At 40.2% G+C, this 25,956-nt stretch overlaps 1 protein-coding gene across 2 annotated transcripts in view; it reads right to left on the bottom strand.

Annotated features, from left to right (window-relative positions):
• Babam2 (BRISC and BRCA1 A complex member 2) overlaps positions 1–25,956 on the bottom strand; it is a 383,311-nt gene that overhangs the window by 303,552 nt on the left and 53,803 nt on the right. The gene's annotated exons all lie outside the window — the stretch shown is intronic.

Raw genomic sequence — 25,956 nt, 5'->3', positions numbered from 1 at the left:
ACGGTACCGAGCGAGCACTGACTAAGAAGGAAGGGAATAAAGGAAATGAAAGAAGGTACAGGAGAAAAGCCACCCAGATCCCCAGGACCAACTCTAGGGAAATGTGCTCCCATCAGGCAGCACGTTCTGTTCTTAGGCAGTATTAGTGGCTAGGGAAGATTCTCTCTAGAATTGGAAAAGAGTGTTGTGATGCTTGCCTGTAATACTAGCCCCAGGGAGGCTGAGGCAGGAGAATTGTTGTGATTCTTAGGCCAGTCGGGGCTAGAATGAGACCTTGGAGAGACAGAGGAGAGAGAAACATACTTAGAGATAATTTTCCCTCTACTTCCTACACTGATGTGAAATACACTGCTAGCAACACTCTACAGATAGCCCCTAAGTCACGTGACAATCCCTATCACATCTCCCGTCGGTTAAAATGAACAAAATGAAAACCACATCTTTCCTTCGTTTACAGAGCCAGGGTTGGTGGTGTATGCCTGTAATCCCAAACAGCTAGGAGGCAGAGGCAGGAGGATCATGAGTTCAAGGCCAGTGTGACAACTTAACAAAATGCTACCTCAAACTAAAAATAGGACAAAGGGTGCAGCTCAGTGGCCAAGTGCATATCGATTGTGTGTCAGGCCAGGTTCCAGGCCCAGCACAGGGAGAAGAGAAGAATAGGTTCAAAAAAGAAAGCATAAGATCCGGAGGTGTATCTGAGAGATTCTCCTAGATCACTGGTTCTGAGACACGCAGCCTCATTAGGAATGGAGGAGAATGACCTGTCTGCAGATATCACACTCTTAAAGTTTTAAGTGAACTTTTAACCCATATTTTGTATACGTATTTCAAGGCATAAAATAACAATATTTTAAGCCAACTGCCATAAATTAGCATTACTTTATTAAGCAATGAATATTCCACTGCAGAAAGCGTTAGTCTTCGTAATCTCCTAATGCATATTCACAAGCTGTTTCATTAGTGCATTTATTACCAATACTTCATTAATGACTGTGATGCCACTGACCTCATTAAAAAAATAAAAGAAACTGTCTCAATCTTCTATGATGGCTGTAGTTCTAAAAAGCAGCTAGGAATTAAATATTATTTTTAAAACAAATCAGTAATGATTGCTGTCATGAAAGAATAAGAATCTGGGGAAACAAAACTAAAGGAAACTGTAGCAATTGTGATATTGATGTTGTCGCCTTTTTTGCAGTGCTAAGGATGGGGGTTAGGACTTTGTGTTCACAATGAGAATTTGATTTTTCTACACACATTCACAGACCCTTGACCTCTTGTAACTCAGACGACTCCACACTTACATTTCTCTTTCTGTAAGGAAAACATCCCTGTGATAGAGATGAAAAGATTGGCTTGACTTTGTTAACATCTATTCTTTTATTCAGGCAGACTCTCACTATGTAATTCAGAATGACATCAAAGTCCAGCCTTCCCACCTCAGCTTCTTGAGCATTGAGACCATGCCTAGCTAATAATCTATTATGGAACACAGATAAGGAAAAGCAAAATCATACTAAGCAGTTTTGCATTTACAAGGAAGAAAAAGAGATGTCACTTGGTAGACCCTCTGAAAACGGTTGTGAATGGGGGGCCATGGAGGAACAAATGGGAATCAAGTTCTCTGTGCCTGAGGAAGCTGAGAGAAAGGAACATGCAAATAGAAAGATCTGGATTAAACTAGCAAGATATAGGAATTTTTGCTCATCTCTTAAAAACAGTCTTTCTCAGCTTACTCAATTGCTCAAAAACTATGAAGCGTCTATACTATCATAGGTAGTGTCAGTGACAAAGAGTTAAGAAAGTCTGTCCTTGTATTAATGAGCCTTCTTTTCCTGTGACAAAAATATCAGGGAAAATTAGCATAAGGAAGGATGATCATGGTAGGTCCAGGCTTCCAATGGTTTCAATCCACGGTCAGTAGGATCCACTGCTTTAGCCAAGACAGACACATGAGGAATGGCATGGTGAAAGAAAGCCACTCACCTGTGACAACCAGGAAACACAGAGAGCCAGAAGAAAGTACTCAAGGACAAGCCATACTCTTCAGAGTCATATCTCCAGTGACTCAGTACCTCCAGGTAGGCCCTGTCTCCTGACAGCCCACTGATGATCCAGTCAGCTTCTCAATGCCACCACTAGCTGGGGATCAAGCCTTCAACATATGAACCTTTTAGGGAACGGATACCCATACCATAACAGTCCCAATAAACCTTGCAATCTAGGAGATTTTATCGTAAGACAAAATATTTTTTTTAAAAAAACAGCTATAAACAGGTAGAAATGAAAAAGTCAGGATGGGATCATCAGTGCATACTAAAACCATCCAACAAAATGTCACTGGAGAAATCTATATATAGTCTTAAAGTCACTTCACAAATCCTTAATAACTGGAAATGGGAATACCATCTCTGTATTGGAAAACTTTGGAAGAAGCTATCTAAATAGAACACAAAGTCCAACAGCAGCATTAACAAGATGGACAGTCATGAGCCTCATGATGGCTGCACCATCTGTTACCAAAGTGTGACCAAATAAATCACCTAATAAACCCTGCAGAGAAAAGCACCAAGATCAAATTGACAATTGAGAAAGCTACAAGTCTAGACTCTTTAAACCTGCTAATGTTGTAAGAAACAAAACACAAATGTAAGATGTAAGAACTGTCCTAGATTAAAGAATATTAACAAGATATAACCAGTATCGGGCTGGAGAGATGGCTCAGAGGTTAAGAGCATTGCCTGCTCTTCCAAAGGTCCTGAGTTCAATTCCCAGCAACCACATGGTGGCTCACAACCATCTATAATGGGGTCTGGTGCCCTCTTCTGGCCTGCGGTCATACACACAGACAGAATATTGTATACATAATAAATAAATAAATAAATAAATAAATATTTTTAAAAAAATGAAAAAAAAGATATAACCAGTATGTACTACTTGATCTTTAACTAGATCTCATACAGGCAAGCTAACAGGATGCTGGGGAACACTGACAAAGGTGTGCACCACATGTAAAAGACCTGGACCAGATGTGAGCCTAACACACAGGAAGCTGAGGCAGGAAGTCCCAGAATTTGATGCCAGTCTAGACTATAAGGTGAGAACCCCATCTAAAAACAATAATAAAATAAAGAAATAAAGAGAGGAAGAAAGAAAGACCACTGTTACCATTTGAAACTCCTTCTGGATGACACTGGCACTGAGATTTTTCAGGATAAACTCTGTTCTTTCTTTGGGAAATATAGTCTTAAGTATTTAGGGGTGAAATATGAACATATTTTCAGATTATTTTAAAACAATTCTGTGAAAAAACACAGATAGATATAACTGTATATTCATATCTGTATATAAATATATATCTGTGAACAGAGAGATTTTTAATGGAAAAATGTTAACAACCAATAAATTACATAAAAGACTTACAGATATTCGTTGTATAATTGTTCCAGGTTTTTTATAGGTAGATTTCATTTTTAAAAACAGGGAAATGCAAATTCACAGTGCTTTGAGATTCTGTCTTACCCCAGTCAGAACAGATATCATCAAGGAAACAAGCAGCAAGATGTGTTGGTGAGGATGAAGGGAAGACGAACCCTTAGACACTGCTGGTGGGCACATCACCCGGAGCCATCACTCTGGAAGCCAGTGTAGACAGCCCTCAAAAACCTAAAACTAGGACTGCCATACTATCCAGCTCTACCACAGCTCTAGTACTCCTGGGCATACCTGTCAGCACACCACAAGGGTACTCTGCAATCCGTGTTTCTCCTATACTACTGCCAATAACCAAGAAAGGGAGCCAGTCTAGATGGATAGGGAAAACTTGCAGATGTGGTACATATGCACAATGGAAGTTTATTCAGCTGTAAAGAAAGATGAACTTGTAATAGTTACAGGAAGCTGGATGGAATTACAAACCATCCTATTAAGTGAAATAAGCCAGATTCACAAGTAAATATTGCCTGTTATCTCTTACATGCAAAGTCACATTTAAATTTATAAATATAGAAGTGCATGCCTGTGTGTGTGTGTGTGTGTGTGTGTGTGTGTGTGTGTGTGTGTGTATGTGTGTGAGAGCAGGGTGGAAGTACTTTTCCCAGTGTTTTCTGACACTCACAAGCTCTGTGGATCTATCCCCATTGCTTCTCAGTCACACCACTGCTGACCTTTGGGGGACAGATACTCCTTTGTTGCAGAAGCTTGCTCTATACATTGTGATACATTTAGCAGCATCTCTGGCTCCACCCACCACATGCTGACCAGGAACTCTTCTCATCCATCGCTTTTAATAATCAAATCTGACATTGTGAAATGATCCCTCAGGAGCAAAAGCACGCCCTTTTCTCCCTGAACTCTACCTCCCATTTAAGAAACAACAGCTGCTATGAGCAAGCTGTCAGTCAGTTCAAGCACCTACATCAGCCTGCAAAGGGGCATTCTCTAGCTTAGAATACTAGCTAGCGCACACACACACACACACACACACACACACACACACACATACTGGGTTGTGTAATGGTGAAGGCCTAAGAACAGACATACGTACAACTTCTTTGCTTCACCCTAGGAGGAGGCAAGCCACCTACACAGCTATGGGGGTGACCATTGGGATTTAATCTCACCCACAGCAACAAACGACTCACTAAAGCACCCTATGGCAGTGCCTCCCCTCCCCTTTCCCTCTTCCTACCAGCAGCCTGATACTTTCTACTGTCGGTTTGATACAACTGGGGAAAGAGGAACCTCAATTGAGGAATTGCGCACACCAGACTGGCCCACAGCCATGTCTGTGAGACGGTCTTGATGACTGATGGAAAAGGTCCTATCCCACTGTCACAGTGCCACCCCCTAGGCAGATGCTCCTGGCCTGCCACTGAGTGAGCCAAAGTTCCCTCAGGGCCTCTTCTTCAGTTCCTGCTACAGTTCCTGTCCTGATTTCCCTTGTGATGAACGGTAACCCAAATACAAACCTTTTCCTCCCCTGAGAAGCTTTTGGTCATGGTGTTTATCACAGGGAGGAAGCAACTAGAGCACCAGTACTTCTCTAAGCTTCCAGAAACAACCTCCCAAACAATTACATATACCCAAATCCTTGTCTGGGGGCTTCTGGTCCTAGAATCCAATCTAAGGCAGGAAGTCTGGCTGCTTGATAAAGAAATATCTGTTCCTCTTAGAAAAATGGAAGGTTTAATATCTCACCACAGCCCTCTGTGAGTTTTCACAATCAGCTCTCTGCTGGTTTTGCTCACTCAGTGTCCCAACAGGAAGCCACACACAGCATAAAGGACTTGATGCTTCCGTTTCTACCCCACAACTACTAAAGAAGGCAGAGTGCCTTGCCCAGAGGCAAGTAAAGGAAGGAACCAAAAACTGACCAAACAGAAATGTAAAACAAAAAAGAGCTTATGCTATGAAACTTGCCTGGCAGACCAACTTAATCATACCAAGGGCATAGCCTGAGTCCTGGGAGAGCCTAATGTGCAACTCACTAAAAACAGCCAAGCATTTCTGCAAAGTACAGCAATTCTCCTGCAAGAGTTTATACTTATGAGAAATGGGGAGATTAGGCTATGACCCAGAGTAAAAAAGACAAGATGAGCCTGGGACATTTAATCATGCAAGAAAGCAAAACAAGAAGCCATTCTAGGCCCAGATGACTAGAGAGGAAAATCAGTTAATAAGAGAAATATCAAGCATTTTTCCTGTCCTTCCTAAAGCAGCTAAACTCATGATTACAAACTACTTGATCAGGAAAACCCTATATTCAGAGAAACGGTCCCACCGGGAAGCTACTAAGAGACAGCAGCAGCATGTCACAATTTCTCAACTCTTTTCCTCTTTGAGACTGGAGACTAACACAGACGAGCCTCAGACTCATAATTCTCCTACCTCAGTTTCCCAAGTTAAGGAGTAACAGCCCATGCCACCCAGTGCATTTTGTAATTTTTAACGAATTAGTGATCTAAAGGAAAACCATTAGAAGCTGTGTGTGACAGATGGGCTTGGACAGTGGTGGAGTGTGTGTGGGGGATACAGAAAGCCTCAATGTAATCCTCAGCACCAATAAACAGGACGACCAGGCATTGTAGAGCTCTTAATATGACGATACCCTACCTTAAGAAATAGTCATGCCAGAAAGACAAACCTGAAGCTCAACAAACTTCTAGAGAAAATCACCAATCCATACGGAATATACAAAAGCAAAAATGTATTTAAATGACACACAGAATGAAGGGATCCACATTCAGTCTATAGGAAACTATGGGACAAATGATCCAGGTTCTTTATAAACTGAAAACAATGAGAAAGAACACAGAGTGGGGAGAAGGTGGAGAAATGAAGTCAGGAAAAAGAATGAGAGGACAAGGACGGGAAAAGGAAGGCAGAATAAAAAGTAGAGGGGAGATAAGCTGATTATAAATATGAAACCTAAAGGCCATCAATGCACACACTGCCAGTGTACAAAACCTTATCATAAAGCACACACATTTTACTATATATGTGTAGTACATGTGCATGTATTTGGTATATGTATGTATGTACACACGAACCAGAACATTTTTAACACTAATAATTAAAGACTTAAGAATGCTGGTGCACATCTTTAATCCCAAAACTAATGCAGACAATTACTGCAGTAATTCTAGAAATCCCGTTTGTTAAAAAGACCACTACTATCAAAGAAATTGTGGTACAGGAAATGAAGTTAGATAAGCATTCTGGAGAATGTTCCTTTCAGCACATAAAACTGCCGTGTAGATGAGGAAATACAATCGTTATGTCCTCAGGACAAAATGTGTATGTTGTTTGAATGAGAACTGTAATATTGGATCATGGAGAGTGACAGTAGCCTTCTGTCCACGTACCAGGGGTACTATTAAGAAACTGCTATCATGTGCAGTAATTAGATGATGTCAGAAGGTTCTTAGTTCTAAACACTAAAATTCTTCCACTGAGTTAATTATTAGGATCATGTAAGTTCTAACAAATCCAATTCTCTCAAGAAATGTTAAAGGTTAGTAAGTTGAGAAAAAAATATTCTAATTTGTTTTTGGTGTTGCCTGTTTACCTTTTTAAATGTATATTAAAGTTAAAATATTTGATAATTTCATCTCTATCAAAACTGTAAGTCATTTTTTACTGTTATTTTTATTTTGTTCTGTTGAGATAGGGTCTTAGTGTCTATCACAAGTTGGTCTAGAACTTGTTAGATAGCCAGATCTTTCTGCAAACTTGTGATCCTCTTGCCTCTATCCCCCAAGTATCTCAGAAGTGTGCCACCATGTCTGGCTTTAAGTACACTTTTAAGTGAAAAGTGAATTTATTTTTTGAAGAATTATTATTTGAAGAGCTTAGTTACATGGATCTCATCTACTTTACCAACTCGAGTTGTAATTTATCTTGATCTTTACGCTTTCTTCTTTCATCTTTCCCAAATTATAAGAAACTACCAAAATTATTTGAGGGTGTTTCAAAATTGTTTTATAATTAATAAATCAAAAAAATAATTAAAAAAGCAAAAATAAATGAGACCAGGTAATAAGATATAAATCATAAATCTGAGACCCACCTCGTAGGGTGAGAGGTTAGAAAGTTGGTCACATGCTATTCTTAAAAATGTACAGTGGCTGGGCGGTGGTGGCGCATAATCATAGCACTTGGAAGGCAGAGGCAGGTGGATCTCTGTGAGTTCAAGGCCAGACTGATCTGTAGAGTGAGTTCCAGTACATCCAAGGCTACACAGGTAACCCTGTCTTGAAAATTAAAAAAAAAAAAGTACAGTGGACTAGTGATGTGGCTTGGTTGGGAAAGTGCTTGCCATGCAAGCATGAGACCTCTCAGAACCCATTTGTAATCCGAGCACTTGGGAGGTAGAGGGAGACAGGCAGATTCTTGGTGTCTGCTGCAAAACAGACTAGTCAAATCAGTGAGTTAACAAAAACCAGTGAGAGACTCTGTCTCAAAAATCAAGGTGGAGAGCCACTGAGAGGAGCTGGTAAAGGAATGGGCGACCAAGACTAACAACCTGAGTGCAACCTATGTAGTGGAAACAAAGAGCTGCCTCCTACAGGCTCTCCTGTGACCTCCACACACCCCACACACAAAACAAAATAAATACAATGTAATATGAGAGAGATAGTAACTGAAGAGAGCACCCAACAGAGACTTCTGGTCTTCACATGCACATTCATCCACATGCACCTCCCAAAAGAAAACATATCTCACACACACACACACACACACACACACACACACACACACACAGCATTTAATATTATTTTCTGTATCTGCAGCCATGAGAGAGCGGTTTAACTGGTTCATGTACAAGAAACGCTGCATGACTGACCTCCTGGTGAAAGCCAAGGCCAAGGCCAGAGTGAACCAGAACTCTGCCATGCTACACGTCACTGGGCTGGTGGACTTGACTGTGGTGTTTGGCTATGGGGCCTCTCTTCACTACAACCCTATAGGTATGGGATAATTAGCCTATATTTCTAATGCCATAGAAAATCCCAACAACGATGACGACACCAAGTGGCTGAATGTCCTGGTTAGTTTTTCTGCCAACTTGACATAAGCTGGAGTTATCTTGGAAGAGAAACTTCAACTGGGAAAATGCCCCCATCAGATCACCAATAGGGCATTTTCTTGATTAATGATCAATGTGAGAGGGTCCAGTCTACAGTGGGTATTCTGGGGAGGTGTTTCTGAACTATACAAGAAAGCAAACTCAGCGAGCTAGCAGCAGCTTTCCTCTAGTTCCTGCCATTTTTGAGTTACTGCTCACCTTTCCTTCAGGGATGGGACGCAAGCTGAGAGCTGTAAGAAGAACTCATGCTTTGCTCTCCAACTCACTTTTAGTTAGAAACCCTAACTAACACAGCGATTCTCAGAGCAGTGGGTGATATGCTCTGCATTGACAAGTTCTTCTCTTGTCTCTTCCTGTCAGTCCTCTTCTAGTGCATGCAAAGGCGAGGCTTTCTGTTGTGGTGCACAGTCCCGAGCTCTTCTGACAGGACAGAGAGCTCTACAGACCATTACCTGTCCTGTCTTCCTGAAGAATGAGCTCCAGGTAGACAATGCGGTGAAGCAGGAGACACAAAGCCAGAGAGATTACAGATGCCGCCGCTAAAGAAGTCGATAGCTACAGTGCTGTGGAATACTGCTTTAACTATGTGAAGGTTTGTTACATTTCTTTATGCTGCATTTGTTTAACTATGTAAAGATGTGTTGCTTTGCCTGCCTGCCTACAGCACCTAATTGGTCTAATAAAAAGCTGAATGGCCAATAGCTAGGCAGAGGAGGGAAAGGCAGGGCTGGCAGGCAAGGAGAATACGTAGGAGGAGAAATCTAAGCTCAAGAGAAAAGAGAATGAGGGAGAAAGAGACAGAGGCACCCGGGGCCAGACAGACAGAGAAAGCATGGAGGTTGAACATACAGAAGGAAAGAAAGGGTAAAAAGCCCTGAAGCAAAACAGAGATGAAGAAAAACAGGTTACGTTATAAAAGCTAGTGGGACAAGCATAAAAAAGGACTGAGCACTCATAACTAATAATAAGTCTCCGTGTCATGATTTGGGACTGGCAGTCCAAGAAAGCCTGCTATGGTACAGTGAATTTAATGGTCTGGTGTGAGGGCCTCCTGCCTCAGAGCGTGTTTGTGTGCGTGTGCGTGTGTGTGTGTGTGAGGTATATCGTCTATATCTCATTTATACATATATATAGCAGATCACTTAATGTGTTGCTTTGAAATTTGTTTTGATATATTAAAAACTGGAATGTACTAGAAACTGTTTTACTTACTTTTACTATGTGTATACAAAAGAAGATTTTAGAATTTTTTTAATTTATGTACGTGAATGTTTTGAATGCATATCTATCTGTGCAGCATGTATATGTCTGGTCAGAAGAGGGTGCTGGATCCCTGAAACGGGAGTTACCAAATGCTGTAAGTTACCATGTGATGCTGGGAACTGAACCCAAGTCCTCTGCAGGAGCAGCAAGTAAGCCAACTGAGCCATCTCTCCAGCCCTTCATTTAAAGTTAATGCAGTAGGCTGCATTTAAAATTCTGAAAATGTTTTGCCTTTGAATAGGAAATACAAACTAAAATTAAAATCCTATATCCCATGGGCTCTGCATTTTCTCATACTTACATTTAGGAAATCTTTATGGTTCTACCTAATATGGTTTATAATTTTATATATAATCTTCAGTGTTTTTAAATGCCTTTGTACCTACACAACTATCTATGAAAAGGTTATTATTTGGCTATAACATGCATAATGCTTATGGAGAGGGGGCCAAGAGGAGGTTAGATGCACCACTTAGAAGCCTGTAAAATAAAACCATCTGCCACAAACTGACGGTTCTGTTCTGTTGGTGTGAGCTGCTAAATACCATGTCAGATTAATACAAGTGACTAATAGTCACGTGAACACAATGAGAAATGAGGTTGAGAGGAAGCTGGCCCTGTTATTTTCCTAACATTATATAGTGAATACTAGGACAGTTTTGAAGAGCAGTTAACCACTCTAGTGTAAAGGGGGAATTTTACACACATACAATAGCTTCAATTTTCCCTGAGAAACAGGCATACTATCTTACCTGCTTTAGGGTTATCTGATTTTAATAATAAAGCTGGGTAACAAGCTTCCTAAGTCTTATCCCCCAGTCCCTATTCTTTCTAACCCAGTTTAGGGAAACTCCAAGACACCTGTAATTACATATATGATTTATTTTGTTTCTTTCTTTTTGGGCAAGGTCTCAGGTAGCCCTGGCTGTCTCTGAACTCACTTGAGGCCGAGATGGGCCTTGAACTCCTGATCTTCCTGAGTCCTCCCAAGTGCTAGTATTACAGGCTTGTGTCACAGTGCCTTGCTTACATATGTGTGCTTGTTTCTGTCATGAGCACAACATGCTGGTGGCGACAGCCAGCTCTCAGAGCAGCTCCAGGTGAATGGAAGGGAGCCTCCACTCAGGTCAGCAGTTGTTAAACTCTTTTCTCTCTTTTCTCAGCCCAGAAGGCCAAACGAAAGAGGGCTCTCAAGTCAAAATGATATGTAGTCCCTTTAAATATCTTCATTTTTATGTTTTGTTTTTAGCAACAGAATAAAGTTTCAATAAATGCCTACAGCCTGATTGTTCAATGAGATATGGATTTGAAAATCTGAACTTTATATCATAAATCAGTTTTCCAGTTTTTGAATTTGACTAAAGTAGACCTAAACAGCTGTCTTTCAAAATTAATAACATTTTAAAGCAAATAAACAATAATTAGCTTTCTTTTAGAAAGATATAAAATATTTTTTAAAAAAATAACTACAAAATATGGGACACTGAAACCCTAGCATAGTAACATGGGTCACAGTGTTATTTTCCTGTGAATAATAATGATCATATTACTAAGGGAAAAAATCAACTTTGTAGAAAATAAGCAGAATTGTTCTTGGAGGAGAGGAACAACTGTTAGGCTTAAAATAAATAAAAGTGGCTCCAAAATTATTTTGAACCCTTTCCAAAAGCAACAAAAAACAAAACTTTCTTGGTGGTGGGATGAAAATTATCCTTCTAGTGTATAGAGTACATGAACAGACTGCTGGTCACAGGTACTTAAACATCAGCGTCGGAGTGAAAGCAGCTCTAAAGTGCACTATTCCTTCTTGATTCTGCCGGTATTCCCAACAGGAGAATTTCATGGCAGACAGAGAGAGACAGAGACAGAGAGACGGAGAGAGACTATGAAACTCCTCAGTGGATTCAATCCCAGCACCCCGCCCACCACCACCACCAAAAAGACTAGTAGTCTCCACATCTTAAAGAAACAGCTTTCAGCCGGGCAGTGGCACGCCTTTAATCCCAGCACTCGGGAGGCAGAGGCAGGCGGATCTCTGTGAGTTCGAGACCAGCCTGGTCTACAGAGCTAGTTCCAGGACAGGCTCCAAAACTATAGAGAAACCCTGTCTCAAAAAAAAAAGAAAAAGAAAAAGAAACAGCTTTCATCTCTATGAAACTGTCTAACTCATCACCTGTCTTCACCATCTTCTGCTTGTGAGTTCCATCCCATGAACAAAACAACCAAACATAAGCTGTTCCTCGTGTCTAAGAAAGTTTATCGGTTAACTTCCGACTATGATTTGGATCCATTCTGGCCCTGTTTAGAGCTGGTGGAAATTTTTCAGAGGTGGGACCTAGTGGGTGGTCTTCAGGTCTTTCACACCAGCCACTTCCTTTTCCTCTCCCTTTCCTTCTGTCTGAGGTGGGTGCTTCTGCTTCCACACAACACACTGCCTTAGCCAACAAAACAAGGACAATGGATCAGAACCTCCAAAACCATGAGCCTAAATAAACAATATCTTTCTACAAGCTAATTTCCTGTGGTGTTTGTCAATCAGCTGTCAGCGGGCTGACCACCACCTTTCCCAGCTGTTGCACAGCAGAAAACATCAGCAATCAATGCTGTGTTTACCTCCTTATTCACCAGGACACTGCTGGTTCTCACCCCTTCACGGCTTTCTCACCATGAGCAGCAAACTCTGGTGATCTGCTCTCCTACTTCTGTAGAGAAGCAAACTGCTGGTGTGCAGTAGTAATGGCAGAACTTACTTCTGAGCATGCTACTGTGGCAAAAGCACTATGTGCAGAAGCTATAGATTTGCGTGCTGGCCCCCTGACTGCCCAGTTGTGTGGCCTCAGCCTCGTTACTTAGGTTCTATGATCCTCCACCCTCCCACCCAACCCCCACATACACAGAACCAGACAGCCAGTCCTGTGAAAGTCACTGGAGATTAAAATGAGATCATACAAATAAATCTATTTTGGAAAATAGAGAACACAATTTGATTATAAATACTTCTTTACTAATTCCTAGTTGAATTATACAAAGCAGAAACTTAAGGCTGATGTGGCACAGTTTGACACACGCAAACAACACTTGCCAAAAAGAGCAGGAGAAATAACCACAGCATGCTCCATTGTGGGAGGGAGGAGAGCCACACCAATCTTTCTTCAATTCTGAGCGCATTGTTTCACAATGAGTCTTTTGCTGACTCCGCACAGAGGCATAAGCCAGAGCACCAGCAGCGGGGTCACACTAGCACACACAGGCTAACCCTGGACTGGCCTTGTGCTTGACTCCCTCCAAACAATGCCCGAAAGAACATGCGAAAATCCACGTACTTCCATAAACTTGGTGAAAACCAGGCACTTGCCTGCAGGATTTATGGGGCAAAAATATACCTGAATACTGTCTACCGCCAAACAACTCTGAACTGCCCAATTAACACAAGAAAGACATGTCTTTTTAATGGTATGAAGGATGCTTCCTATTCACACATGACAGACCTAAACAATGAGCCTAACAATAAACAAAAGCAAGTTCGGAAATAGAGGATGACAAGGGGAAAAGTAATTGAAATAAATGAAAAATTTGGATGCTGAAAAACAGCGAAGAAAATTTAATCCTTCAAAAATAAATATAAGAAAATGCTTCTGAAAAACAATAAATACAAAGAAATATAAACAGTCTACTACTCAAGTAAAAAGTGAAAAAAGTGCACAAGCTCTAACCAACATTTACAGAAAGTCTGGAGTGGAAAGCAACAAAAAATAATCACCTTGCATTTCATAGCTCAAATTTAGATTGATGACAACAAAGAACAAACAGCCATGTTCCCACCAGGAAAATTCCGGAAGTCAGAGGTAAACAAATCAAGGAGGGTCTGTTGGAGAAAGCTTTGCACACCTGCTGCAAGATTAAGGGAAGGGTGGAGACCAGAGTCAAATACGCGTCTCCAAGGGCACTTCGATGCAACAGAAAAAACAGAGCCTACGAAGTGGGGAGTGCCCTTACTAGCCATCAGAGAAAAGAAAATTAAAACAATATGGAGTTTTCAACCCGACCTAAAGAAAACAACAATCATTACGAGAAGAACGGGGGCTGGAGCCATGCGCACTGGCAGAGAGCATTTACTGTTCTTGCTGAAGACCTGGGTTCAGTTCCCAGCACCACAGGGCAGCTCACACTCATCTGGTCAGTTTCAGCAGATCAACGCCCTCACTGATCTCTATGGGCACAAGGCATGCACATGGTACACATATATACAAGCAAGCAAAACACTCAAACACAAATAAACAAAGCAATTAACAAATCTTTAAGAAGGAACAAGGACGATGTAGGCAGAAAGAAACTCAAACTTTAAAGTAATAATAAAAGAGAAATGGTGGAATAGAGGTGTTTGATGCACTTCAAAACCGAAACATGGCAGACTGTCTTCTGACTGCAACAGACACATTCTAGTAATCGTATAAGGACAGCATCCTTCACTCCTTTAGTACCATTATTTAATGGGGCTCTCTAATATCTATCTCCATGAAATATAAATTAGAATTCTTCAACAGTGAAGTGAACATCTCATTTCTCTAAAGGGAAAACTAAGACGTGGTGATTTCCCAGGACTTCATTTAGACATGGATATACGGCTTGACTGTAGCTATTGACCAGAATGCCAGATACCACAGAACAATTCTTAGTCTTTCATAGGTGACTCTGCCACTTGAAACATTTGCTATGTCTTCTACATGAATTAAATCCTCTGAAGTGTCACAACTAAATGGTGGGCCTGTTTTCCCTCCTCTCTGAAGGCTGCTACTTACAACCATTCTCACTATAAAGCTGAGTTCTTCCCATCTCACAAACCATACAGCATTATCTGGAGAATATGGGGTAACAGTGCAGCCCATAATCTAACCAGCAAGAGGGGAAGCTGAGGAAGGAAGATGGCAACTTCAAGGCTGGTCTGAAGTAACTGTTAGACCCTGTTCTCAAAAAGGGGCCAGGGAGTGTAACATATTGAAATTCATAAATCACCAACAGACACCCAGAGTCAGAACTAGAGCATTCATCTGAGAAAAACTCTACTTCTGCAAGGCTCATTGTACTTCCCACTGACTTTCAGACGACACCAACAATTCTCCTTAGGAATTCAGATCATGTGACACACCACAAATAACAAAGTGCCAAGTCTCTGTGTACCCTCACTTGAGGTGACACTCAAAGAACAGAAGACCAGATCAGTGCAGTCTTTAGCGCACCCCACCAAGCAGCACAGCCCTGGTAGATGACTCCAACACCAATCTCGTCCAGACACATACAGACAGAGGTGTGTGACCCACAGTAACTGGGGGTCAGATGTCAAGTCCCCACTTCACAAAATTCATGAATGTCCTTCCTGATCCTTTCATCTTTCCACTCCTTCAGGGAACTAAATGTTGGTGTCTCTGCTCCCATTCCCGGCTTTCCCACTCTCCTACAGATTCTTGTTCTGCCCGTTTACCCATGTCTATGTTCCATCTTACATCCCTGCCCAGCAACTACTCTAAAACCTCAAAACTAAAAATAAAGTAAAATAAAAAAAATAACCCACAACTTTATCATGCTCACAGGTTCTCAGGATTAGAAACACGTACACAGTCAGAATGAAATCTGCCCCTCAAGGCATTGAAATTATTCAGTGATGTTCAGCTAGTGGAGTTCAGCTTCTTTGAAGGGTCCAGTACAATTTGACTCACACAGCTAGTGCTCAGGCTGGGATGATGCCAAGATAACTGCCAACTGCGGTGCCTCTTCATGTGGTTTGGCTGCCAGTCAGCCGGCTCCCTCAAGGTAGTCAAATTTCTTACCTTGTGCTGAAGTGCTTCAAGTACAAGCACTCCTGCTAGCGAGATGAAAGCTGCATTGCTCTACGTGACCAAGCCACTCAGCACCATCTGCAGCATACTTGATTGGCTCAGAGTCAGGAGCCCCATGATTCAAGAGAAGGGAATGAAAACTATAGCCCTTGAAAGAAAAGTAACAAGGATACAGAAGACAAAGGCATGGGAGAGGAGCTACTGTAGCCATTCTGGACAAAACAGCCACCCACAGTTGTCTGCTTCACTGATGGCTTCTTGTCTGCCTAACACCAAGCTCCATCCTAAAATAGGCCCTGCTAAGATGCCTCCTGTTAGAGCAAGTTCACAGCAGGCAGACCTACAGCTCAGGTAGTTCATCTGCGAAGTTACGTTTCTCATCACATGACACACTGCTGGACAGAAGTAACTCAAGGAAAGAACAGTTTGTGCAGGTTCATGGTTTAAGGATGTGGTCTATTAAAGTAGGAAATATATAGCTAAGTCCATGCCTGCAGGAGCTTGGGGCACAGGTTTCTCACATGGTGGTGAACAGTAAGCAGAGAGCCTGGGTGAGGCTAAGCCAGATTATAAACCTTCAAGGCTCACCCTCCGACAACTCATTCCCTCCAACTAATCTCTAAACTGCAGGCATCTATAAAACCCCAAATAAGTTACATACATTCTTATTGCAAATGGGAAGAACCAAGGCACAATTATAATCAGTCAAACCAAAACCCAATATCCAGGAACACAAATCAAATCCTGTAGCTCAATATCTGGTATCTAGAATGCACTCATGATCTTCTGGCTCCAAATGGCTTGAACAACTCTGGCTCTGCCATCTACATCTTCAAAACACACACACACACACACACACACACACACACACACACAGTGTCTCACAGGCCTAGGCTGGCCCCACTCAACACCTGCCACTGTCCTTAGTAGTCACCCACTATGCTGGCATCTTCAATATGCTGAGATCTCCACTATAACTGAGGCGGCACCTTCACCAGTGGCCTCTCCTGGCTGTCTGGTCACAGCATTAAATCTCAGCGGCTCTCCATGACCCTTTCATGTTTTCAAACCCAGCACCACATGGGAGACTCTCAGACATTTTTTTGTCAAGCTCTGCTATACCAGCTTGATGACCAACCTCAGCAATCAGTGTTCTTGTGTCAAAGTTTAGCAACATATTATTCCTGTGACTACAGAATTGGCTTATTAGAAATAATTCATACATCAAATTCCTCCAAATCTTGAATACAAATTTCTTCCCTACATGCCATCCCAAGAGTACTAACTGGATTTGGGCTGTTTCTACAATGCTGTCTGAGAGCCATGAAATAAACATAAAATCTGCCTTGAGCGAGATTTGTGTGGGATTTTTTTTCCTCCCTGTGGAGGAGCAGAACTTACCCTTCCTTCCCTTCATTTGCATCAGGAGCCATGATAGAAGACAAGAGCTCCACTTGAGATGTACAGACCCCTACTGAGAACAGACTTCTCGTAGACATGAAGAGAAGAGCCTGAAGTAGGAAGGGTCTGTGCCATGACAGATTACAACGGATGCTATTTTAAATACTCTAAAGTAATTCACCTATGAGCTTATATCCTCATTATTAAACAGGTTCTTCTCTTTGGTGAGCTAAGCTTTAAAAAGAAAAGAAAAAAAGAAAGAAAGGAAACAGAAATTCCTATTCTACAGAAAGAAATCTAATTGCCAGAATACAGCTTCCAACTCACAGGAGGATGAATGCTCCCTTTTCTAATTCTCATCCACTGGCATGATACCTAGAAATGACTAAAGTGATGCTTTTTTTATATATTAAGGAGTGAAGAGGCATTTTAATTACTTCTGTGTTCCATACAGTTTGGAATGCAATGCAAACACTCAAGTTATTCACTCAGGTGAAAAGACTTAACAGATGCTACTAACAGGAACAAAAAGATTCGAGTGTGAAGAGAAGCAGAGAAGAATTGAGTACGCAACAATATGGCCTAATTAAGTAGACTAAAGTTTAAAATCAAAGGCTCAAACAAAGCAAAGACAAAAATCCTGTTGTCTTTCTAAAGACGTCATAAGCATGGGGAGGAGGGTTCTTCCACTCTTCCACAGTCTATGTCATGGGAAAACAAACAAGATGTGTAGGCGATAAGAAAAATCACCTGCATGGCTGCGTAGACCAACAACACGGACAGAGTTCCTTCAAACTGCTACCCAGAGCCTTTACAGTCTGCCAAAGTTTGAAGTAATTTGTTCTTTCAAAGGAAGAAAGCAACAACAAGAAACAATAGTGTGTTTCCTGGCCTTGGGAAGAATACAACAGGAGCTCCCCAACTGCACTTCCTAGAGAAGTATGCCAACTGCCTCAAATTGCCAAAAAAATTACAGAACAGCCGTTATGATGGATGACCAAAGGTCTGTGCAGAGAGGATACAGCACAAACCGCACAGGAACTGACAGGAAGTCGGCCTAGCGCTCGCACATACACAGTCAAGAAGGCTGGGAATCCTGGACCTCTGACAACCAAATCTCATCATCTTTCTCGGGAAGAAGAGCTATCTTTCCGAGCGATGTGTCGGGGAAAACGCCACATGAAGTTGTGCCGTGCCTATCTGTACCCAGTGGCCTTGCCCCTGCTTCCACTGTTCTCCTCGCCTGTGCTAGGAATCCATCCGAGATCGCACAAAACTACCTGACCAAAAGCCACATTTGCCGGCCCGCAACTTCACGCTCTCAGTCGTGAGCCCCTCTACAACACGTGTGAATCACAGGCAATGATGATGGTTAAAAAGAAAAACTAATATTGGAGTTCACCAAATAATGAGTCACACTCCTGGAAGAAAAGGAATCCTCATGGCTGGCAGCTCTTAAGTATGAAATTCTTAAATTGTTTTAACATTAATATAAATTCCATGAAAGTTGGCAAGAAGAAAATGAGTAAGAAATGTGGTATTTGGTTGACTGGTACCATATAAAAGTCCAGTTCATGCTCCAAGAAAAAGAATGAGTGGGACACCTACTACCTATTCCTAGCCGTGCCTTCTACACGCACTGCTGCCAAGTTGCTCATCCTCCCACACAACACTTCCATACTAATTCTGACCCTTAGGAATCAAAAAGAAGCCTTGCTTTCTCTGCATCCAAATACCAAGTGGGATTTTGTGGGATCTCACCTTTATAAAGGGAATGTTTGAAAACAGGCCCCTTTGGCTGTGACATCAGTGAGTTGCTGAGGCCTCCGAGGGCCGGAGGAAACATTCCCAGTCCCTCGCAGCGCTGCTGCACTCCTACGGTGCAATCTGGCAATGGCCAGGGACCAAATCTTTAAAGCTGTTTTATGGTATTTAACATATGGTCATAAATTGCTCAGTGCTCTAAAGAGGGGCTAAATTTGCCACCCCTATTGATGAGACATGTTCTTATTTATTTAAATTTAGTGGCAAACTGGCATTTCTCCAAATGGAGAGGGTTTAGGCATAAGTACAAAGGAAGAACTAATGAGAATGGCTTGCAAGTTCTCTATGCTCTAAATACAACCATTATCAGACAGGGGCTTACCACTGAGAAAAACAATGATAGGGAATGACTCCAATTTCTAAGGCCCAAGGAAGGGGGAGAGCGCAGACTTTATTCAGAATATATTTTGAAACATTTATTCATTTCCTTTCTACTCAAGTGAGGTCTATCTATCCACATCTCTCTCCTCTACCTCTTTATTCCCCCCACAGAAATTTGATATCATTGATCTTCATCTGAAATCCCACACATTTATAATCCTCTAGAACTTCCCAAATCCTCTTGCACCCATTTTCTGTTTCTGCCATACTTTTGGCAAAGTTGTGTGTAGTTTTTTAATGGATGTAATTATCCATCAGTAAAGATACAGTCCCACCAAGATATTCTGTTCCCTTCCTTCTACAAGACAGCATACAGCCAAAGACAGAAGAGAAGGGATTTTGGTGTGGAAGGTGTGCTCTTAACGATATTAACAAGGATGGTGTCAACGAGAAAACAGCAAGGGTGAGGTCACTGTTCCTGCTGTCGCTGTTGTCTCTATGCTGATACAGAACGGGCTAAAGAATCCAAAGATGATTATCTCGCTTAAATCTGGAATGTGAAAAGGGATTTAATAAGCTGGAGGTTTGACAGCAGTCTGGGAACAGTATTTTTGAAACTCTACTATGAAAGATTAGGCTGCTTATGTCACACAAAAGTTTTTCTTTATAATCTTAAGATATAAAAGAATCATACATGCCAGAGAAGTAAATATCTCCATAAAGACAGAATACAGATGGTAATTATCAATGTACACAAGTTAATATGAATGTCATATGTTAGAAATTAAGAAGTGGGATATATTTCTCAGGAGGATTAAATATGTCATCTCAGTTACGCTGCCCCAAGGCAGACCAATGATACAGTGATTAAGGGACTACATCATTTCATGTAAAGGTTGCTGTGAAAACTGACCTGATATAGAGTAAATGGATTTTATGAAGTGGCCATAAAATAACCCATAAGGTCTTATACCAACTTCTATTTGAAATACACTACTATATGTAAGCATTCTGTCCTTAAAAGCCAGAATAATAAAGAAAAAGACTATAAGAAATATATTCAGGTCCTATGAACACTTCCATTAAGGACCTACGTTTTCTGAAGACTCTTCATTCTGAGGTCAGATTGGAATGTTAAAATATCATCTGTACTATTCTAAAAAGGTATATTTGTAAAGTCCCTTCCTTTCAGACACAAGGGCACTTTTCTCTTTTCTCAGTGCCATGATTTTATAAAAAGGAAAATAGGCCTGAAATTCAAAGATAATCCAGACACATTATTCATTAATATAAGATAAATATAAGTATGCCACCACAAGATGCTAGGTATACTTATGCACTGATCAGTCTAATACATCAATAATCATATTAAATATAAATGATACAAACATTCTAATTAAAAAGCAAAGATTGTTGGAATTAAAAGCAAGATCCAGTTATGTGTTGCCATATAAAATTCACCTTAATTGTAAATACCCAAATAGGTTAAAATAAAAGAATAAGAAAGATGTACCACGGTATATTAATATCAATTAAAGTAGATTTCAGAACAAACTATCCTAAGAGTAAGGTGTGTAGAAATCATAATCTATACATTTTTTATCTAGTAACAAAGCTTCAACATACATGAAGCAGAAGCTGACAGAGCAGTAAAACCAGGTAGAGCTATTGCAGTATGAGTTTCTAAGCCCTCAACAACTCACACTCAAAGAAATGAACCCTTCCTAAACATCCACAGTGACAACAAACAGTAATACAGAGCACCATGCTCCATCTGAACAGCCTACCAACCAATTTGACTTAGCTGTAATTTACAGAGCATGCCATCAAATAACAAGAATACACACCTTTTTCAGTTCACACAGAACACCTGCTAGGATCATACATATCCTGGGCCATCAAACGAGTTTCAATAAACTTAAAGTGATTTAAGTCATTTAAAGAATATTCTGTAAGCACAATGAAATTAAATACAAAATCAAAAGAAGGTAACAAAGTCCACAAAATTCTGGAAATTAAATGAGGTATTTCTAAATAACCTATATATGAGAAAGAAATCTAAATAGAATTTTGAGAACATCAGGAAAAAATGAGCACAGAACAGCAAAAGTTGCAGAATGCAGCTGAAAATGCTTATGATAGAAAACCATAGCACTCAATGCCAAGATCAGAAAAACATGAAACTACTGAATCAGGGATTTCATTTTCCATTTCATTAACAGGGAAAAAAAATCAAACGATTTTAGTTTTCAGGAAAACTGAAGATCAGATGGAAAAGCAGGAAGACAGAAAACAAGTATGACAAAGAAGATGGCTGGAGCCAAAAGCTGGCTCCTGGAGAACACTGACACACTGATGAACCACTAACCAGACCGGTAGAAAGAGGCAGGGAGGAGATAAATTGCTCAAAGAGAAAACGCAAAGCTGACATCACTACTACAGATTTTAGAGATTTTTTTTAAAGTAGGGGAATAGTATATAGATTTTCACAGCAATAAACACTGCAACTTTAAATGGACACTCCAAAAAAAAGTTTCCAAAAAGAAACTTCCAAATCCAAGATGGTTTCACTAGCAAATTTCACTAAACAGTTAAAGAAGAAACAACACAAAATCTTCACTAACATTCACAGAGTACTTATTTCTCAATTCAGTCTATTTATTTGCATTTACTATAATGCAAAACCCAGAAAACATACTAAGGAAAAATATAAACGAACATAACTAACACAGAGACAGTATTCTTAATAAAACTTTAACAGATTAAATACAACATGTAAGAATGATAATACATCATGACAACTGAAGATCATACCCCAGAGATGCAAAATAGGTTTTAAATATGCCAAAATTAGTCAATAAACATCCGTGGTGCTTTATTGATTCTGATTAGTAATTGTTTATCCAATACCAAATGGTCAGCCTTAAAATCATGTACATACAAGTGCTGTGGGACAAAGGTCTGTACCCTGTGACTTGTATTTTAAATAAATGCTAATTGGGCAGAAGCCAGGAAGAAAGTGGAGACAATGAGAACAGGAGAATTCTGGGAAGAGAAAGAGTCAGTCTGCAGTCATTACTCAGACACAGAACAAGCAAGATGTGACTGCCTCACCAAAAAAGGTACCAAGCCATGTGGCTAACACAGATAAGAATTACAGACTAATATAAGTTATAAGAGTTAATAAGAGGGAAATGGGAGGCTGGGAGGAGGTGGAAACTTGTTTTTTTTTCTCCTTTTCTCAATAAAAAAATGGAAAAAAAAATTTAAAAAAAAAAGATTACCAAAGGAGGCATAGTGAATAATAACCATCTGCCAGATTTCATTAGGAAACAATGCCTGGGGAATAAACCCTGCATACTGAAGTAGTCTTAAGGGGGCAAGAGTAGCACAAGTGACAAAAAAAAAAAAGAGTTAATAAGAAGCCTGAGATACTAGGCCAATCAGTTTATAATTAATGTAGATCTCTGTGTGATTTCTTTAGTACTTAATGACTGCAGGAACTGGGCAGGACAGAAAGTTCAGTCAACATACAAGCAGTAATAAATGAACTCTAGAGTGATGTGGGATTCCCCTCTGTATGCTGTAAATGTTTTATTACCATTAGTTAATAAAGAAGCTATTTTGGCCTATGGCAGGGCAGAATATAGCTAGGCAGGAAAACTAAACTGAATACAGGGAGAAAGAAGGTGGAGTCAGGCAGACACCATGTAGCTAGCTGCCCAAGAAACAAGATGTGAGGTAACAAACCATAAGCTTATGGTAAAATATAAAATAATAGAAATGGGTTAATTTAAGATGTAAGAGCTAGCTAGGAATATGTCTGAGCCATTGGCCAAACAGTGTTATAATAATGTTTTGTGTGATTATTTGGGGCCTGGGTGGCTAGGAAACAAAAGCAAAGTCTCCATTTACACTGGAGGCTGTGTGTGTGTGTGTGTGTGTGTGTGTGTGTGTGTCCCCATAACAATTAAAGAAAGATGCCATGAATTTGGAAGGGATACAGGAAGGCCATGAAAGGGATTGGAGGGGAGACAAGAAAATGATGTAATTAAAGTAAATTAACAAATACCATGGTATGTGTTCTGAAAATCCACTGTGATAATAAAATTTAAAAAGAAAAATCACATAATAATTGTAACTGATGAAGGAAAGTATTTGACCAAATCTAACACTTACTGTTGATTTTTTTAAAAAATTAAATAAGACAACATAATTCTCAACTAACTATGAATACATGGGCAATTCTGAAAATACACCGCTAACCCTATACTTAATTGTGAATGTAATCATTTCTTTTAAAATTGAAACAAGAATATCTACCCACAACACTCTGAGTTATTGTACTATGGCAATAAAAAGAAATAAGATTCTGACTGGGTAGAAAGAACTGAGTACATAATTTTCTTCATAGAAAATTCTATTAAACTATAAACAATTCTATCCTACAGATGAGCTTGCGATGGTTTTAGAATCAACAGACAAAAATCTATTTATATGCTGGCAATAAATGATCAGATATTAAAACCTTAAAATATAATCAAAATATATTAATACTGAGTGAATTATATAAAAAGCCTAAAACATATATATTAAATGCAAAAAGGAATAAAACATGAAAAGCTTAAAAAATTGACAAGCTGGTTTCCCAGATTTATGCAAATACAAAGAACTTGGTTTTCTAAAACCATTTTAAAAATGACAAATTAGAATATTCATACTACCTGATCTCAAGGTTCTCTCTCTCCCCCCTTCTTTTTCTCCTCCCTCCCCCTCCTCGTTCTTTGTGCATAGGTTCATGTGGGAGTGTGTCCATGCTACTTCAAGGGCATGTGGAGGACGACTTCAGGTGTCGGTTCTTGTCACTGTCTTTAAGATGGTGTCTCCTTGAAGATGATAGGTGGCTACCTGACCCCTGAACATCTGCTGATTGCCCTGTCTCCACCTCCTGTCCTCCAGTAGGGGCACACTGGGACCACAGGAGCTTGTGCTACAGGGCCTGGTCCTCACGCTCACACAGGCCATCTCCCCAGCCCTGCAGATTTTTCTTCTACAATAACAGAAACTGTGCATCAGAATAAATAAGGATATGCACAGGAAGGGACAGCCAAAAAAGCCCAGAGGGCGCCCTATCAATAAACGGACAATGAATTTTTGACAAAGGTATAGGGCATTGTAGAAGAGAAAGGGTATCATTTCAGCAGGTGACAGTAGAGCATTTGGAGATCTGCGGGTTTTCTAAAAGCAACGCCCTAAACAAATACTGACTCAAAGTGGGTGGCAAGCAATAAACATAATATCTAAAGTATTATACGGTTAAAAAAAAAAAACAAGACTGGGAAGATGTCTCAGTGGCTAAAGTGCTTGTTGCACAATCATGAAGACTGGCGTCTGGATCCCCAGCATATATGTAAATGTCACATGGTGTGGTGGCCCATGGGTCACCTGTAATTCTGGCCTCAGAAAGCAGAGATGGTAACCCCAGACCTCAAAAGTCTAGCCACATCAGTGAGCTCTAGGTTTGACTAAGACACCTGTCCCAATGAATAAGGTGGAAGGGTGGTTGAGGATGATTCCTGGCATCAACATGCATATACAAACATGTACACATATAATCGCATACATGTAAAACATGCACATATAAAAACATGAAAGTCAATCATAGTACAAAAATCCTTGTGTCACTGGATTAGACAGAGATTTGTATGATAAAGGATAGTCAGGGAGAAAACACCATCTTATAGAGAGCTTACATCTATTTGTAATCATGGCATTTAAAAAAAAGAGCTTACATCTAAAGCAAATGAATTCTCAAAATAAAATCAGAAGAAACATTTTTTTTAATTGAGGAAAATATGTGAACACTTTACTAAAGCCACGGTTATAGCCAAAGACAGAGAGCATGTAACAGGAAGGATAAAGATGAGGAGGGCTGGCCAGGGAAATGTATGCATCCATAAAGGCTAAGCATTCCTTATCCAAAATGTGGGACAAAATGGTTTTCCTTCATGGGGATATCTACATAGACTTTACTACTGAACACCACAACATCAGTGCCACCAGGACACTAAAACATTTCAGCTTTAGGCTCAATGAAGAGACTTGATGCAAATAAGACATTTGCTACTCCACAGATCGGTCTCTAGATACAATGAGATCAAAAGCTGATTCTGCAGTACAAATAACCTAGAACAGCCCAAACATCTGTGGGAAAGATACTAAGGGCATACATGCTCACATTTAAAGACTTCCAATAAACATATAAGAATTACAAGAATGTTGTATTAGCTCAAGAGAGTTGACAATAGAAAATCCAGAAGTGGAAACTGCTTAAGTAGTTAAACAATAAATATATGGCCTAAAATAATTCAAAATGGATCAACAATACCAGAACATGGAATAATTAGAACACTCACAATTGTTATCCAAACTGTAAAATGGTACACCTACTTTGGAGAACAGTTTACCACATACTTATAAAATGTAGTCTACAAGACAGGATTCACCCAAGAAAAGCAAAAATGTATTTCCACAAAAGGTACCTACAAAAATGTAACAATTCAAAACGTAAATCATATCAGCCAAAAATATGGAAATGGCCAAGTGTCCTTCAACAAATGAATGTTTTAATGGGATTCTATTCACACAGTGTTGCACTGCTCAAAAATACAAGAGATGAGGTGGCTACGTTCACTGGCGCAGGCCTGCAATCCCATCGCC

The sequence above is a fragment of the Microtus oregoni genome, unplaced genomic scaffold, assembly GCF_018167655.1.
Source record: "Microtus oregoni isolate MIOR12 unplaced genomic scaffold, Mior012 000036F_ref0000092, whole genome shotgun sequence".
Classification (NCBI taxonomy): Eukaryota; Metazoa; Chordata; class Mammalia; order Rodentia; family Cricetidae; genus Microtus; species Microtus oregoni.
The sequence above is the reverse complement of the archived record's forward strand: the minus strand, read 5'-3'. Positions and strand labels throughout refer to the sequence as shown.